This window comes from Pinus tabuliformis, chromosome Q (assembly GCF_031772625.1).
Source record: "Pinus tabuliformis cultivar Carrire ecotype Pingquan chromosome Q, CPIR1, whole genome shotgun sequence".
Taxonomy (NCBI): Eukaryota; Viridiplantae; Streptophyta; class Pinopsida; order Pinales; family Pinaceae; genus Pinus; species Pinus tabuliformis.
Genome location: NC_142296.1, coordinates 933,223,751 through 933,241,713, shown reverse-complemented (window position 1 = coordinate 933,241,713; position 17,963 = coordinate 933,223,751). Strand labels below are relative to the sequence as shown.

The 17,963-nt window shown below is 38.7% G+C and overlaps 1 protein-coding gene and 1 pseudogene across 1 annotated transcript in view; both read right to left on the bottom strand.

Moving 5' to 3' along the window:
- LOC149222526 (reticulon-like protein B12) overlaps positions 1-17,963 on the bottom strand; it is a 293,109-nt gene that overhangs the window by 43,418 nt on the left and 231,728 nt on the right. The gene's annotated exons all lie outside the window — the stretch shown is intronic.
- On the bottom strand, positions 8,758-9,567 carry LOC149222527 (SNF1-related protein kinase regulatory subunit gamma-like PV42b; annotated as a pseudogene).

The window sequence follows — 17,963 nt, the reverse complement described above, 5'->3', positions numbered from 1 at the left end:
TATTTTACCATTACCATCTCAGAGGTACAACATCAATCTAGCGTCGTTGCCGAGGATTCGAATTCCATTAAGTTTTCCGGGGGCAACGATATTCATTCTATGCCTTTAAATTGATTAAAGGTCTAGAAATGGTAAAATCCTTCACCTAGCGACTCCACTAGCCCAAATTGGCACCTTTTAAGCACACCAGATCTCATTCAGAATCTGACTTAGTTAATCCTCTGTCAGATCCTAGAAAAATTCTGAGAAAAGCCAGTTCTAAAAGGAGACATAAACCATCTTCTTCTTCCTCTTCAGCGTCGCAGTCTGAAGGTTTAATATCATTTGATCCTTTTAGTAATATTCCATCCGATCCTGATTTGACACAAATACCTCCTAAGGTTTCTGAACTATTAGATAGGGGAGTTGACTTAGATTCAACTTTCCTCATTCATTATTTTAAAACACATCAAGAACCCCCAATACCACTAGGATCACCTAAAATTGAGTCTGACTTGGATGTTCATTTACCTGAATACAAACCCACATATTTCATATCCCATACCACTTATTCATTTCTTTCCACTTTTGAATGCCCTGAAGCTTCCACTTCTGAACAACCTGAAGAGACCCTCTCTATATATTCAAATCCACTCTTTGAAACAAAAGAGGGTATTCATTCACAGGTCCCAAAGTTAGTTCTTAAGACTCCTTTAAAGTTATTCAAGAGATCCCCTCCTTCTTCACCTCCACATAGACACACACCCCCTAAATCACATTCTTCTACCTCTTCATATTCATCTTCTTCTTCTCTTCATCCACACAAACACCTCATACACCACCTTCTACTATGGCATTCCAACCTGTTGTACAGGCTAGATATGCAACTTTAGTCTTACTTGCTAACCTCGATGCATTCCCAGCTAGGTACTTGAAATACCTTCCCAGGTATAATGGAGAAACTGGTCCCTCCGCTGAGGACCATCTTCAAGCTTTTCTAGACTTTTCAGACAACATGAATATCGAACAAGAAAATGTTTACATGAGATTGTTTGTACAGTCACTTAAAGGAAATGTAAAAATCTGGTTTAGGCAGTTACCTGTAAATTCCATTAGAAATTGGGAAGAGCTTACAACCATATTTTAAAATCAATGGGGTGTAAAGAAAGATCCTCTTTACTTTCTGACTGAGTTTGAAGAACTTAAAAGAAACTTTGGTGAACCTATATTAGATTTTATCTAAAGGTTCAATAAACTTTACCATAAGATACCCCCTAATTGTAAACCCCCTGTAGCAACAACTAAGTCTAGGTTTCCAAAAGCCTTTGACGATGATTTTGTTGTAAGGTTAAGAGAGAGATCTTCAAGAACCCTTGAAGATATGCAAACAAATTCTATAGAGGTAGAAGCAAATAGGGCTTCTTCGACTTCCTTGAAAGCTAAAGAGGAAAAGGCCCAAAGAAAACTCAAACCCATTCAAGAGGCCTCTCGTTCCTCTAGTTCTTCTAAGACTAAAACAGAAAATTCTAAAATAGATGAAATAACTTCTCTTCTTAGAAATCTATCTAATAGAATTTCCAAGATTGAGACTCAACCTAGGACAGTTCAACAAACAGTTACTAGACCCCAAAATCAAAATCAAGGTCAGTATAGAAGGAATCCACAATTACAAATTCTTCAGAGACCTAGTAATGATCAGCAGGTTCCCACTCCTTTACTGATAGATGACTAGCAACCTGATGAAAATACTATGACTATTATTGAAGATATCAATAACATGGATACTTCTTCTAATCAAACAGTTATTATTCCTATCTCACAACAAAATCAGGTTCAAGAAGATCAAGAATCCTCACAGGTTTCTAAATACCATGCCTTCTCTGAATTTTTAATTGCAGAGTTGAACAAGAGATATGATCTTAGGCCTAGACCCGGCCTTGGAAGACCTCCTAAGGAGACTCCAATAATTGAACCTCGTACCAAAGCTACTGAAACTCAAACAAATGTTATTTGACCATTAAATCAGTGAACTGACACTGCTCAAAATGATAAAAATGTTTTGACTACATTTAATGTTGAAAAAGAGTTAGAAAGAGTTAAAATCCCAATTCCACTTTCAGAACTTTCCAAAAACCCTGGGTATAAAAATCAAGTCTCCAAATGGATACAAAACACCTCAGTTGATGCTAAAAGTGATATCATTAGTCTGCAAGATGAAAAACCAATAGTTGTCTTTGGTCCTAGCTCAGATATGATAGATGAAATAGTGCCTCCTTTCTATGTAACTCTTAAGACAAATGATTCCATGTTATATATTTGCATGCTTGATTCTAGAGTATCACATAACCTCATGCCAAAAACTATCATGGACCATTTGAAACTTGACATAACTAGATCCTATCATGACTTGTACACCTTTGATTCTAAAAGGGTGCCCTGCTTAGGATTGATTAAGGATTTAGTAGTCACCCTTGCCCAAATTCCAGTGAAAAGTGTAGTGCTTGATATAGTTGTCACAGATATTCCTCCCAAATTTGGAATGCTCCTTTCGAGCACTTGTTGTGCCAAATTAGGGGGAACTCTTCAGATGGATATGTCTTATGCCACTATTCCAGTTTATGGGGGAGAACAACTAAGGTTATATAGAGAGGTAATATTTGTGCACACTGTTTGCAAAACAGAACAGCCAAGGAACCATCCCATTTATGCAATTGATCAGGATTTTGGTTGCTTTCAACTTTCTTCAAACCAAATACATGAAACTCAAGTTAAAATAGAAGATGTAATTGAAAGTCCTGTACCAAATCAAACTGATGTATGGAAACTATTTTTTGATGGTTCTTGTAGAAAAGATGGAGCAGGAGCTGGGGTAGTTTTAATTTGACCATAAAAAGAAAATATCACCCAATCATGCAAACTCGACTTCAAAGTTACAAATAATGTGGTTGAATATGGAGTTTTCCTTTTGGGACTGCAATTAGCCAAAAGCTTAAAGGTTCAAAACTTAAGTGTTTTTACTGATTCGGAACTTATTTTCAAATAAGTAAGAAATATTTGCAGACTAAGCATCATAGACTTAGGTCTTATAGAAATGAAGTTTGGGATTCAGTCGAAAACTTCTTTGATGCTTTTAATTTGACTTATACTCCATGAAATCAAAATATTCATGTAGATGCCTTAGTTGTTTCTGCTAGTTCATTTAAAATTCCTGATCAGACTAATGTACTCTATCAAATACAAGTCAAGTACAGACCATCCATCCCAGACAATCTAAAACACTGGCAGATATTTGAAGATGATGAACATTTGAAATCTTTTCTGCAGGTTATAGATGAATTTTCATTTCTACAAATTGATGAAGATAGAACAGAAATAAATGAAAATACAAATGAAATGATACTTCAAATTTCAATTCAAAAATTCTTGATCATGACATTATTTAGTTATCTAACAAATTTATTCCCAAAGGCCTCATTCCTTTAGAAAAATTGTTTGATCAAAATGATGTCCTCTGAAACCCTCAGTCCATTTCTTCACAAGATGACATAGAAGAAATTAATATTGGAACAAATGATGATATTAAAAGCATCGAAATTTGTGCATCTTTAGATCCTAAGATCAAAGCTCAATATCTTAAGTTACTTCAAACTTATAAGGATGTTTTTGCATGGACCTATGCTGATCTAAAAACCTATAATACTTCATTAATATAACATAAAGATTTTTTAAAGCCAGAAGCAGTTCCTTATCAACAAAAACTTAGGAGGATCAATCCAGCGCTTCTACCAACTGTAGAAAAGGAAATTAAGAAAATGCTAGATGCCCAGATCATTCTCCCTCTTGGATAATCTAATTGGGTTGCAAATTTAGTTCCTGTTAGAAAGAAGAACGAAGAAATCAAACTTTGTGTGAACTTTATAAATTTGAACAAAACATCATTAAAAGATAACTATCTTTTGCCCAAAATGGATCAGTTACTTCAAATGGTTTCAGGAGCACAAAGACTTTCTATGCTTGATGGTTTCTATAATCAGGTAAATGTTGATTCAACAGATAGAGAGAAAAAAACCTTTACTACATCCTGGGGTACATTCATGTATGCTAGAATGCCATTTGGCTTATCCAATGTTGGAGCAACATTTCAAAGAACTACAAATGTAGCTTTTGTGGGTCAGGTAAATAAATTTCTGGTCATTTATCTTGATGACATAACTGTTTTGTCTAAATCTAATCAGAAACATCTAAATCACTTGATAAAAGTTTTTGACAGGTGTAGCAAATTCAGAATATCATTGAATCCTAAAATGTCTTTGTTTGCTATCAAATAAGGAAAACTGTTGGGCCATATAATTTCAAAAGGAGTGGTGATTGATCCCAAGCATGTGTCTGCCATTAAAACATTGACCTTACCTAGAAACAAGAAGGAGATTCAAGCTTTTCTAGGCAAGATTAATTTTTTAAGGAGATTTACCCCAAATTATGCTGAGATTGTAAAATATATAACTGACATGCTCCAAAAAGATCATGAAGTCAAATGGATTGTCTCTTCCAGGCATGCATTTGATCAGATCAAGAAATCTATCTCTGAAGCTCCCACCTTGGCCAGCCCTAATTACACTAAACCTTGTTGTTGTTCTACTACAAAAAAATGAAGATTCCCATGACCAACCCATAGCCTTTTTCAATAAGGTTATGAGAGATGATGAGCTTAAGTATGACATAATTGAGAAGCAAGCCTATGCCCTTATTCAAGCCCTAAAATCATTCAGGATGTATGTCCTACATTCTCCTATTACTGCTTATGTTCCTAACAGTGCTGTGAAAATCGTTTTAACTCAACTAGACACTGATGGAAAGAGAGGTAGATGGATCACTCAAAAACTGGAGTTTGATCTAACTATCAAAACTACAAAGCTAATAAAAGGCCAAGGATTAACTAAGCTTCTAGCTGAATCCAACTATAAAGTGATCGGAATCAATTCTATTTTAGAGATACAAGGGAAGAATCCACAAGAACCTTCCCTTCATCCTGAAGAGGAGAATCCACAAGAACCTTCTCAAACCTCAGATGGGAAGAATCCACAATAACCTTCCCTTCATCCTGAAAAAAAGAATCCACAAGAACCTTTACCTTCAGATCAGATCCACCCTTTATACATTGATGACAAATTTATGTTGTTAGATTGGTACCAAGACATTGTAAATATCTTGATCCATTTTGAATCTCCAGCGTCATTCTCCAAAAGCCAATGTAAAAATCTCAAACTGAAAGCAATCAAGTATTGTATCGTAATTGCAAATTTGTACTGGAAAGACCCACTAAATATTTTGTTATTATGTTTAACAGAATCAAAAACTGAAGGAATCATTGACCAGTTTCATACAGGAATTTGTGGAGGACATTATGCTTGGAGAGCAACAACATATAAAATATTAAGGGGAGGATTTTATTGGCCAACATTGTTCTTACAAATAGGAGCAAATGTCAGAGGATGTGTTCCTTGTCAAATGTTTGTTGGTAAGCAAAAATTAACAGCTCTTCCACTGGTTCCATCAATAGTCTCAGGACCTTTTCTCCAATGGGGATTAGATTTTGTTGGAGAGATTCATCCCACTTCAAGTAATCAGCATAGATGGATCTTCACTACAACAAAATACTTCACTAAATGGGTGGAAGCAATTCCAGTGAGAAATGCTACCGATTCAGTAGTAATCAAATTTATTGAAGAGAACATCTTATCTAGATTTGGTTGCCCAACTCAAATTGTCACTGATAATGCAACAACTTTTTCTAGTGTTAAAATGTTTGAGTTTTGCTAGCAATATCAGATTTTGTTACATCATTCAAATCCATATTACCCACAAGGTAATGGCCTTGCAGAATATTGCAATAAAATTTTGGTAAAGGTAATCAAAAAGACTCTAGCAGATCATAAAAAGCGTTGGGACTCTCATTTAATTTATGCAATATTCACATAGAATTACTCCAAAGAGATCTACTAGAAAATCTCCTTGCCAGTTAGTTTATGGGAAAGATGCAATCTTCCCTACCAATTTGGCCTTCCCTGTTTTAAAATTTTTGCAGGATTCAATAGATGAACCTGATGATTTTTCAAGGAGAATAAATCAGATTATTGAACTAAATGAAAATAGAGATGAAGTTCAATACAAATTGAAAAAGTATCAGAATAAGATGAAGAGCCTGTTTGACAAAAGAGCCAGGGAAAGGGACTTCAAAGAAAGTGATCTAGTTCTAAGATGTGATTTCAGGAGAGAAGAAAAGGGAAAACATGGCAAGTTTGACAACTTGTGGTTTGGACCTTTAGCAATTGCTGAAGTGAAGGGAAACAACACTTTTATGCTACAAAATTTTGAAGGGCTATATTCCACTTATCCTATAAATGGAAGGTTTCTCAAACATTACATTCAATACTGAGAAGTTGAAGTAGATTTCATTACTACCATTGTAAAAACTCCGGTTTCTTTTACTTTTCAAGCTGTCAGTGTGATTTTTTACAGCAAAAGACTCCATAGCCCGAGGAGAAGGCACATGGATCTGCAGGTTCTCTGCATTCTACAGGAGAAAGCAGTCCCTAGATGGAGCCAATGTTGTAGCATTTTTTGGTTTTGATAAGTTAAAATAAATTAGTCCAAAAAATGAAAATATTTTTCAAAAAATGTTAAGCTAGGATATGGACAAAAAGAATACTGAATAAAAATGTTAGGAAATATTTTAATAAATATGTCCATATCAAAGAAAATGTTAGAATAGATGCCCTAAAAAATGAAGGCAAAAATAAAATGTTAGGTTAGAGAGAAAAGCAAAAAACAGATCATAAAAATGTGCAAGTCCAAGTGCCACTAATTTTTGCTTTATTATGCAAAATAATGGTTGTGTATAGCTTGTCATAAATGCCACAACCCATGATAGTCAAATAGGTTAATCTTGACTAGTTCATGCTTTAAATTTCATATTTATAGTTAGAGAATAAAAATCTAGCCAAACTGTTTAATCTTGGCAGATTAATAGTTAGGTAAAGAATAATAAGGAGCTCATCAATTTAATCTAAGCCCTTGGATGTTATAAGGTTAGAATTAGATAGTTTGCTTTTCAAAAGAAAAAGAAAAAAAGGGTCTGCTAGCCTAAATGCACCCAATTAAATGAAGAAAAAATGTTAAGATAAGTAAAGGGTAGATAGAAGAAAGGCTGCAGAAGTACAAAGTTGATTGAAGCATAAGCACATTTATCATGCTTAATCCAATGTTTCAGTGTGCAGGAGCAGTTATGAAAGTGAAAAGATGTTCACAAGTTGATTTGGTTAACTTCCCCTCATTTCATTTCATCCCCCACTATATACTTACTAATTTTCTCGTTATCCCATCATTTCCTAAGAAAATACCCTTTCCCTTCATTTTCACCATTGCCCTTCGGTTTCACACATTTTCCTAGCAAATTACCATCTAAAGGTCATTTTCCTACCCAAAACCCCTTTTTCCTAGTGTGAAACCCTTTCCCATTGAAAAAAACCCTTTCCCCTTGTAATTTCCCTAAAAACCCATAAAACTCCTTATCCTAAGTTTTATTCCCCCCTCCACCTTATAAAGTTAACTCCGCCCATATCATGTTTTCCCGAAAAAACACCTAAAAAACCCATAAAAACCCTTTAGCCTAAGTTTTGTCTCCCCTCACTTTATTTTAATTAACTCCGCTATATTCACATTTTCCCGTATATAAAACCTTTTAACCCACCACCCTTGGTGCAGTTAGCAAACCCAACTACTATTTAACTGTGGTACCATTGTATTAAAACCCGCTCGTTATATCTTTAACACCGCCTTATTCATTAAATAATTACAATTATTTGTAATTAAACCCCCTGTTAATTTTTGGTATGTTCTATGCTATAGCAATTTATTTAAATTTTCACAGTTAGCAATCACATCAGCATTAAGATAAACTGCAGATAGAACATAAATATAAATCGCAGAAGACAAGCCAAGGCAAGAGGACACAAGATATGGCGCGAGCCAGGGACAAACCCCACAATGTGTGGGGAAACCCTTTGATCAAATCTTCTTTTATCTTCAAAGTTCAACAGAGAAAGAGAGAGAGAGATAGTACAATTACAACAGAAGTCAACACTTTGATTTGTCTAGATCTAAGCATAGATCATCTCCTATAACGACGAGATCAGTTGAAGACATTCTGCTTCAACTGATACCTATCATCGTGCTGCATTTCGTCCTCTAGTTGCACTACTACATATTGCCCCATGCTGTTGTCCAGGTCCATGATCTTTCTCAGACTAATGTGCATCATTATCATGTTGCTGCCCCTGCTAATGTATCATTGGGCTGCCCATGCACATGATTTCATAGTGCTGCCCATCATGCTGCCGCCCATGCTCCATGTATTCGTTGCACAGCCCACCTACAATATATCATGTTGCTACCCAAGACTGCATTATATATATGTGCCCAGATCATACAACGTTCTTATCTCTATGCCACCGAAGTTTATATATCTAAGCAATATCACTTTGTGAACACAGTATATAATCCCTGTTGACAGCGTTCCATTATATATATGACTGTCTACTACAACATATGTCTATGACTGTGTACAACAGCATATGTATATTTCCATGACTGTGTATTAATCTTTCAGCCCTGCATAAACACTGTGTATATATGAAACTGCGTAGATAGTGTCACAGCGTTCAGCCCTGCGTAAATATGAACTGCGTAGATAGTCCTTCCATAGTGACGTATACAACAAAATCCTTCATGACTTGTAAATGCATTCAATGTTACTGATGAACAAAGCTGGTTGGTCCTCTACGTGCAACGCTTATAATGTCTGTAAGGCTGACAACACCAAGAAGCCATCCATCTTCGTCAGTCACCCACACCCTATGGACTTTGTTGGTGATGGCCACTGCCATGGCAGTTCCCAGAGGTGTCGTGGGATGGATTGTGACAAGAGGCCTCGAGAAGCCCTTCTCAGCCGACATCTTCAGAAATTCTGCAACTGTAATTTCAGGTCTCAAGGACCAGCTTATCTCCTCAACTCCCATTCCCCGGAAACAATTTGCTGACAGGCTTCCCACGAGCTTACCTCCTGATACCCCGAATTGCTGTGATTGAAACGAGTCCATCTCTTCTTCAGGCGAAGTCTCCACCACTCCAAAAGAACTGAATGCAGGTTTCCGATGCATCAATCTCAGTGCACTAGACAATATCATCCAGGTCTGTTATTATTCTCGATACACATGGACCCATTTCGTCTATATGCTCCAGAAGGAAGCTCACCACGTCTGTCTGAGTCAGGAGACGAAACTGGGTCGTTTCATGAGGAGATCGTTCATCGTTATGTCCGTGAATTGGAACAAGAAACCGATGAACTCCTTTTGACATGCATTCCATTCCATCAATTAACTTCACACGGGAACCAGCTGTCCATAGTGCTCTGCTCTCAATCGTTTGTCCAATTAAATCCGACACGGGGGTTTGCAGAGCATTCTCGCAATCATCCAAGGTGTCCCCGATATGCAGCACAACATCGAGCATTGAAACTATTCCCTGCATTCACACAATTGACTGCGATTTGATGACTGTGGTTATGACCGCGGCTTCCATATGATAGTCAATGTGTGTAGGGAGTCTCTCTCCCCTGCTTCCAAAACAGCGTATAAGAACAGCGTATAGCATTCAATGACCAGCGTATCCATAATGAACAGTGTATAGCGTATATGTCTCCATTATGACCAGCGTATCCATAATGAACAGTGTATAGCGTATATGTCTCCATTATGAACAGCGTATAAGTCTTCCTGATCTGCGTAATGGGAGCCTCCTTGACTGCATAGGATAGGACCTGCATATTAGACTTTTGGACAATGTATTATGTCTCTGTCTACTGCGTAGATCATCCTCATATGCCTGCGACTTCCTGTGGTTAAGGCATCACTCTTGGGCCAGCGTATCTTTTGGTTCTCTCCTTCCAAAAACCCAGACGTGGAGAGGAGATCACCTTAAGAACACGTGTTCCAATTGACATCAAAACTCTTTTATTTATACTAAAGCAAGGATGATGAATAGACACATCGGTTGGGCTTCTAGAGCCTACATAAGCGTTGGTCGGCTTGACAATAATTATATAAACAAAATAAATTCATATCTCCATAAATACTTATCGGAATCGGATGATCTTTGGATCAATCCTACACCTCTCGACGAGAGGGATCCAATAAAAATATCAACTGTCATAAATAAGTTGACCCACATGGAGTTTGGCCCTAGTTGCCAATTTAACACCCCCAGGCCCCGCTAATCTCCGCTTGATTGCCCTCCGTGCAACTCCGTCACGCGATAGCCGTTAGATCTTGCACCCGTAGATTTAACGACCCACAACCATATCACACGCTCCCAATCTCCAACCTTTACCGGCCCGAGAGCACGCGAGATTCGTGTTTTTGCTCGGGCCCCTTGCGGTTACGCACCAACTTTACGTTAACTCGCATGCTCTCCAAAAAATACTGCCTTTCAATCAAAAGTAGTGCGATAGCCTCCAAAACCGCCTCCCCGCCTAGGCCGAAACCATCCACTGTTCACTTATTGAATTACACGCCAAATTTTAAATTTTACACGTTAAAACACCGAAGACCCTTGTTTTTGCTCTCTTCGCCCGTTTACACAATGAAGCCTCCCTAACCCTCCCTGCGCCACCTTGAACCTCTGCAACTCAATTCGACCACTGATTACTTCCCGAACACGCTCCAGGCTCCATCTGTAGACATCTCAGTTCAGTAAAAGTCATTGATGGCCATCCCTGTCAATCTGTGTTTTATTTTGCAGGTAATTAGAAGACCAAGAAAATGGATAACTAGTTTTGACACTAGTTAAAAACCTGTTTACTCCAAGATTATCGGGAAATCTATTCAAAGGCTTCATTTATCAGAAGTTTTGTATACAAAGATAAAATCAATTTTAAACTAGAGATAGAGCAGAAAAAGACAATTTACAGAGTAAAAGATAAAACAGAGGAGGCATATAAAGCATACAGTTAAAGGACAAACATATGAAATATACAGAAAGATGATCAATATCTGTTAAGTTATGGTATGTTCTATGCTTATAACAGTTTACTTCTTTTTCTTATTATATTCCACCGATTAGCAATTACATGTACATAAAGTAAAGTGCAGATAGAACATTAAACGATCGACAGAAAACAAGGCAAGCCAAGAGACAAAAGATGTGGCGGCTAGCTAGGGACAAACCCCACAATGTGTGGGGAAACCCTTTGATCAAATCTTCTTTTATCTTCAATAACTCAGTAGAGAGAAATAGTACAATAAATCTGATTCATATCAGCAGTAGCAAACCCTAGATCAGCAGCATCAGCATTAGTGGCTCCATTATCAAACTAGGGCAGACGATATCTCACAAACTAACCGTCGGATTGACTTCATTCCACCACCAAAAGTTGTGGCTTTCAAAGGAGATTCAGATGAACCTACAACGCAGTTCCAAAGAGGAGATCTTCTAGGCCACGCAAGTCAATCTTTACTTCTGCAGTTGCAGTTTCAGATTCAACAGCTTCCGGCTTCACATGTGTGAGAGAGAGAGAGACCCATTTCAGCGCAGTAGAGAAGAGTCTCATATCTGCGCAGTAGAGAGAGAGAGATGTGATGAGATGAGTGAGTCCAAATGAGGAAAAGTCTTCTTATATTTATACACAACGTTGGTGGGTGAATAGATGCGACTGTTGGGCCTCTGAGCCTACATGAGTTGTAGGTCGGCTTGATAATAATTCCATAATCAAAATAAATTCATATCTCCATGAACACTTATCGGAATCGGATGATCTATATATCAATCCTACACCTCTCGATGAGAGGAATCTAATAAAAATATTATCAGCCATGAATAAGATGACCCACATGAAGTTTTGCCCTGGTTGCCAATTTTAACACTCCCTCTCAACCATGGAGAACTTCATCTGCAATTTGTCTATCGGTCGTTACTATTCATCCATCAAATGCACTGCCCTATACAACCTGACCCTTGCCCTGCTCTGCTCTATTCTGCCTGTCCTGCTTTGTCTTTTTCTGCCTGCACTGATATGTACTATTTTGATCTGTTCTGCTCTGCTTTTGTCCGAATTATGAAGAAGAAAAAATGATCGAGGATGTATCATACTGACTCAAAGTCAGTCTCAGAGTATGTACCACTGGTCCCAGACCAGTCTCAACCAACCCAAATTCAGTGTCATAGTGAGTACAACTCTAATGGTCCCAGACCAATATCATCCTCCACTGACTCAAAGTCAGTCTCAGAGTATGTACCACTGATCCCAGACCAGTCTCAACCGACCCGAAGTCAGCGTCATAGTATGGTACAACTCCTACCACTGGTCCTAGACAAGTATCATTGATCCCAGATCAATGGAGGTCATCCTAGCATAGGGAGTACAGTAGTTACAACGATGCGTCCATCGGTACTACTATGGTCCCTAACTTCATTTCCCTGCTCATTGATCAGATGAGAGGTACTTCCCATGAGTCCCAGACTGCATGGGTAGGATGCCTCGTCAGGAGAACTAATCAATCCTGTCCTCACAGGAGAACACATCAATCCTGCTACAATTGCCATGGAGAACACATCAATCCAGGCCTCACAGGAGAACACATCAATCCTGCTACAATTTCCATGGAGAAGACATCAATCCAGGCCTCACAGGAGAACACATCAATTCTGCTACAATCGTCGTGGAGAACACATCAATCCAGGCTGCCATGGAGAACACATCAATCCAGGCCTCACAGGAGAACTAATCATCCTGCTACACAGGAGAGCGAATCATCTTGTTCCACAAGAGAGTGAATCATCTTGTCCCACAAGAGAGCGAATCATCTTGTTCCAGTGTGCACTACCAAGGGACGGTGAGTCACCCTGTGGTCATATGTTGCTCTAGTAGGAACCGCAAGCCCTCAGAGCTCCCAGAGCTCAATGTATGCAACATGCAGGACCCTTGTACAAAGGTTTCTTGCCGACTCCAAGTCGTTTGGGAAAATCACAGATTAGATCTTTCCTCGGGGCTTTGACAAGGTGTATCAACCTGCACATCATCTTAATGTGATGGAGCTTCCTTGCTCATTGACTTACCATATCCCAGATGATGTCTATCTGCTGGAGCAATTGACGAATACGAGATTCCTCGATAATCGAATCCCACCTTTGGTTGTTACAGAGAATCACAGTGGTATCCAATGTAAATCCAAACAACTCACTGAAGAGCTTTCGCAACCAGACTGCCTCACACGAGGTTATGCTAGCAACAATATATCCTGCTTCGACGGTGCTCAAAGCCACCGACTTCTGCTTCCTGCTCATCCAAGATATCGAAGCAGATCCCAAGGTGAAACAGTACCCGGAAGTGCTCTTACGGTCCACCACACTGCCTGCCCAATCAACATCAATATATCCAAGTAGTCTCACATCTCCGGCAGTGTATCTTAATCCATGAGAGATTGTGTCCTGAAGACATCTCAGAAGATTCCTGGCATCAATCCAGTGAGGCTCAACCAAATATGAGCTCACAATGCTAACTGCAAAACATATGTTCGGACGGAGGTTCACCAAGAACATCATTGCGAATGAGTTTTTGAAACTTAGAGGCATTTCCCAAGTCTGGTCCGACATCACTACCATATAACTTCTAAAAGTTAAGATCCTCGAGGTAGTCACAGGCTTGCAGTCCATCATACTGAATCTTTCCAACATATTTACCACATATTTTCCTTGAGATAGGAAAATTTCCCTTGGCTTCTGCCACACTTCAAGTCCTTGGTCCTTCATTTCAAATTCAGAAGCCATCTCCCTCTTACATTTGTGAATGAGAGGGTTTGCACCTGTTAGAAAGAGCTCATCCACATACAACACCAGTATGAGAGGCTTGTCATCTTCAACCTTAAAGTAAAGGTTAGGATCAGCTTCACTCCTAGTGAATCCCAGCTTCATCAAGTAGCTATCGATCCTCTCATACCATGCTCGGGGTGCTTGCTTCAGCCCATAGAGAGCCTTCTTCAACCTGCATACATGAGATTTTCAATCATAAATCTCAAATCCTCTAGGTTGCTCCACATAGACCTCTTCTTTGATAGAACCATGCAAGAACGCGGTCTTAACATCCATCTGATGTAGGTTCCATCCTTGTGAGGCCTCAAGGGTTATGATCAAGCGGATGGTCGTATATCTGGAAACAGGTGCAAATATCAGTCTATACCTCCCTTCTGGGATAAACCACGAGCAACAAAATGAACCTTATACTTTTCCATACATATACGACTCATATTCTGTGGTCATAACATCCTTCCATAGTTAATGCTTGATGACATCTAAGAATGATGAAGGTTCATTTTGTATGATCGTGCTCATGATGGTCAGGTATCCTTGATACCTGTTAAGTTTCTTACTTTGATGGAAGGTTCCTCAGGGTGCAGCATGTCCTTCAGCATCATTAAGTATCCCCCTAAGCCATGAAGGCCTCTTCCTAGAAGAGGAAGGCTCATGTGAATGAGGATCAATCGGATCCATGGGTTCTTCTACATCAGGCATTGATTCATCATCCTTTTCTTTCGGTTCCCTGGTGACAGCTTCTTAAGAGCTACTCAAAGTCAGCAGATTGTCCACCTTGCTGAGAGCCATATCTTTGTCAAAGGTGACATCATGACTAATCACGACTTCCCTTTGACCGGTGGTGAACATTTCTTCAGGAGTTTAGGAACCCAATGCTTGATGAGGGCATCAATTTTGTACATATACGACGGTGATTTTCAGCCCATAAAAACTTTGGAAGTCTTTGATCATGTAGCATGGCCTGGACAACTTCCATCATCTTGTGGTTCTTCCTTCCTGCCAGACCATTCTACTCAAGAGTATGTGGTGTAGTAGTCTCCCTCTTAATGCCAGCCTCAGATATGCCTGAGTGAACCAACTGTAATACATCGGAGGTCTTGCTTTGGCTTGAGGGGAATGGTCCCCTTTTGAGCTTTCCTTCGACACATCCCGGACATACACCTTCTTTTTCTACTTGGAATTCGGGCATCCCTGTCATCATTTGTTTCACACCAAGTAGAGCTTTGTAATGAAGGTGGGCAAACCTCTGATGCCAAAGTTCGGACTGAAGAGTTGTGTCACAAGACATGACACCTAGCGGACTTCCATCGACCTGATATGATGAATCAACACTAAACCCGAGAGTAAAGGCATTTCCATATACATACCTTGCCATTGCTTAAGGTTACCTTGTAGCCTTTGTCTTCCATTGCCGAGATGGCACTAGGTTCTTTTTGAGGTCAGGTGCATTTAATACATCCAGGATTTTCTAGCCTTCTTGAATGGTTGTCCTCTTCCTCGATCCCCAGCTCTCCTCTTACCTTTGTTGTTGAATTTGTCATTACTTTGATTTGCCATCAGAGGGATTTTGATCATTGTCCCGGTGTGAGTCCTTTCTACCAGGGCACTCCCTTGCATAGTGACCTGCTTTATCGCAGATGTAACATCATCCTTTTCTTCCACCCTTAGGTCCAGCCTTTCCTTTTGATTTAGACCCAGAATTATTTCTTTTCTTAGCATGAGAAGAAAAAAGCAGCAGGAGGACCTTTAGGCAAGGGCATTTCCAGCTCTTCTACCCTTGTTTGTTCTTGAATGCATCTAGCCATTGATTCCTCGAAACTAGGAATTACATTATTGTTCAGAAGAGTAGTCCTGAACACATACCATTCAGATGGTAATCCTTCGAGAGTTGTGAGTGCCATTTCTCTGTCAGTAATGGTTTCCCCAATAGATAGGAGATCGTTCTTGATCTCGGTGATTCTTAAGAAGTATGCTTGCATACTTTCATCTTTACCCTTCTTGATTTCCCTCAACTTATTTCTAAGAAACAAAACTCGATTTGCATCATTAACTTTAAATAAACTCACCAGTCTGTCGTAGATTTTCGTGGAAGTGTCTAGATCAGAGATGTAGGCCACCAAGAGCTTGTCGATAGAGTCCCGGATGATTTTTTTTGTTTGACTTCTCCATTTTTCCATTTGTTCCAAGCAGCAGCAGATGCATTTGATGAAGGCTCAACAATATTGCCTCTTACATGGTCCAGCACTCCTTGATCTTCAAGGGTTAGATCGATAGACATCTTCCATCTGTGATAGTCAGCTTTCTCACGGAGCTTGTCTTCGGCAGGAAAGAGTGTTGAGGACCCCATAGTTCTTTTAGGATAGCCTTGCCAATCTTCTCTTCAATGATTGCTCTTGCTCTTGCTCGGGCTTTGTCTTCACCTCAGCTCTGATACCATGTTAAGTTATGGTATGTTCTATGCTTATAACAGTTTACTTCTTTTTCTTATTATATTCCACCGATTAGCAATCACATGTACATAAAGTAAAGTGCAGATAGAACATTAAACGATCGACAGAAAACAAGCCAAGACAAGAGACACAAGATGTGGCGGCTAGCCAGGGAAAAACCCCACAATGTGTGGGGAAACCCTTTGATCAAATCTTCTTTTATCTTCAATAATTCAACAGAGAGAAATAGTACAATAAATCTGATTGTGTTTCCTGTAAGTTTTTACAGTATTACTCATTATGTTTTTCTTCATATTCTTGTGTCTTACAGAGATAACCAGATAGGAATAATTGTGTTTCAATCTATTCCTATAAGCTTCTGAAGTGATAATCTAGAAAGAGAATGAATTAATGGACTGTCTATTTAATTAATTCCCTCTGAATCAATAAATCATCAGCATCTTTTGTAAGCTTAAGCATATTCTCTTGAACCTTCTAAACGTAGTTTAAAGGTTTTCATACTTATGAGTATTTAATTTTTAGTTTGAAATTGTGATAATCATATTATTTCTTTGTTTCTGTTCACCACCATTCAAGTTATTTCACTGTGTGAAATTTTATAGCAGCCCTCTGTTTTGATATTGATATTATTCAAAAGGTTAGGCATTGCAGTGTTACATCTATTTCATTCATTGATCCTCCAAATTAAAACAAAACCCCCAAGAAAATTATCTTAGATGCTCCCGCATGATAGCTGACAATTATCATCTCAGAGGTACAATAGATGGAAGCATTGAGAAATATAAAGCAAGGTTTGTGTCTCGAGGGTTCTCCTAGAAAGAGGGACAAGACTATGATGACATTTTTGCACGAGTTGCGCAATACGCTACATTCAATCGATTGTTGCCCTTGTTTTTAGTCAAGGATGGACCCTTGCCCAGATGGATGTGAAGATTGTGCTTCTTCATGGCATACTACAAGAAGAAGTATATGTTGAAGTTGCGCCCAGATGGATGTGAAGATTGTGCTTCTTCATGGCATACTACAAGAAGAAGTATATGTTGAGCAACTTCAGGGATTTGAAGTGAAGGACAGGAAAACTCATGTTTGCAGGTTTAAGAAAGCTCTATATGGTTTGAAGCAAGCCCACAGAGCCTGGTATGCCCGCATTGATAGTTACATGGTGAAGTTTGGATTCACAATAATCAAAGTTGACCCGAACTTCTTGTTGGGTCAATTTACTATGCAAATTAACACAAGTATTTAATTATCAATCTGGGCTTGTAAGCTTGGAAGCATGTCCAAAGTATATGGATCTTAGTTGTAGTCAATTTTAGAAGATGAATTATAAAGATTGGAGGAAATGCATATTACAAATATAAAATCTAATTAAGTAATTTATGATTCACTTATGTAATATGTGTGGGATGAGGCTCCTAACTTAGGAGAACCAGGTTGTCCTTCCTTACAATATTACTTCCATGAAGAGAAATCCCAAATCACTAACCAAGGAGATCCATTCTTCACACTTCTATTTTATTATTGTCACCATTGTTTAAAACTAGAAATTTAAAAATAACTTTAAACAAGGAAAAGAGGATGAATTTCAATTATAGTTCCTGATCAAATAGA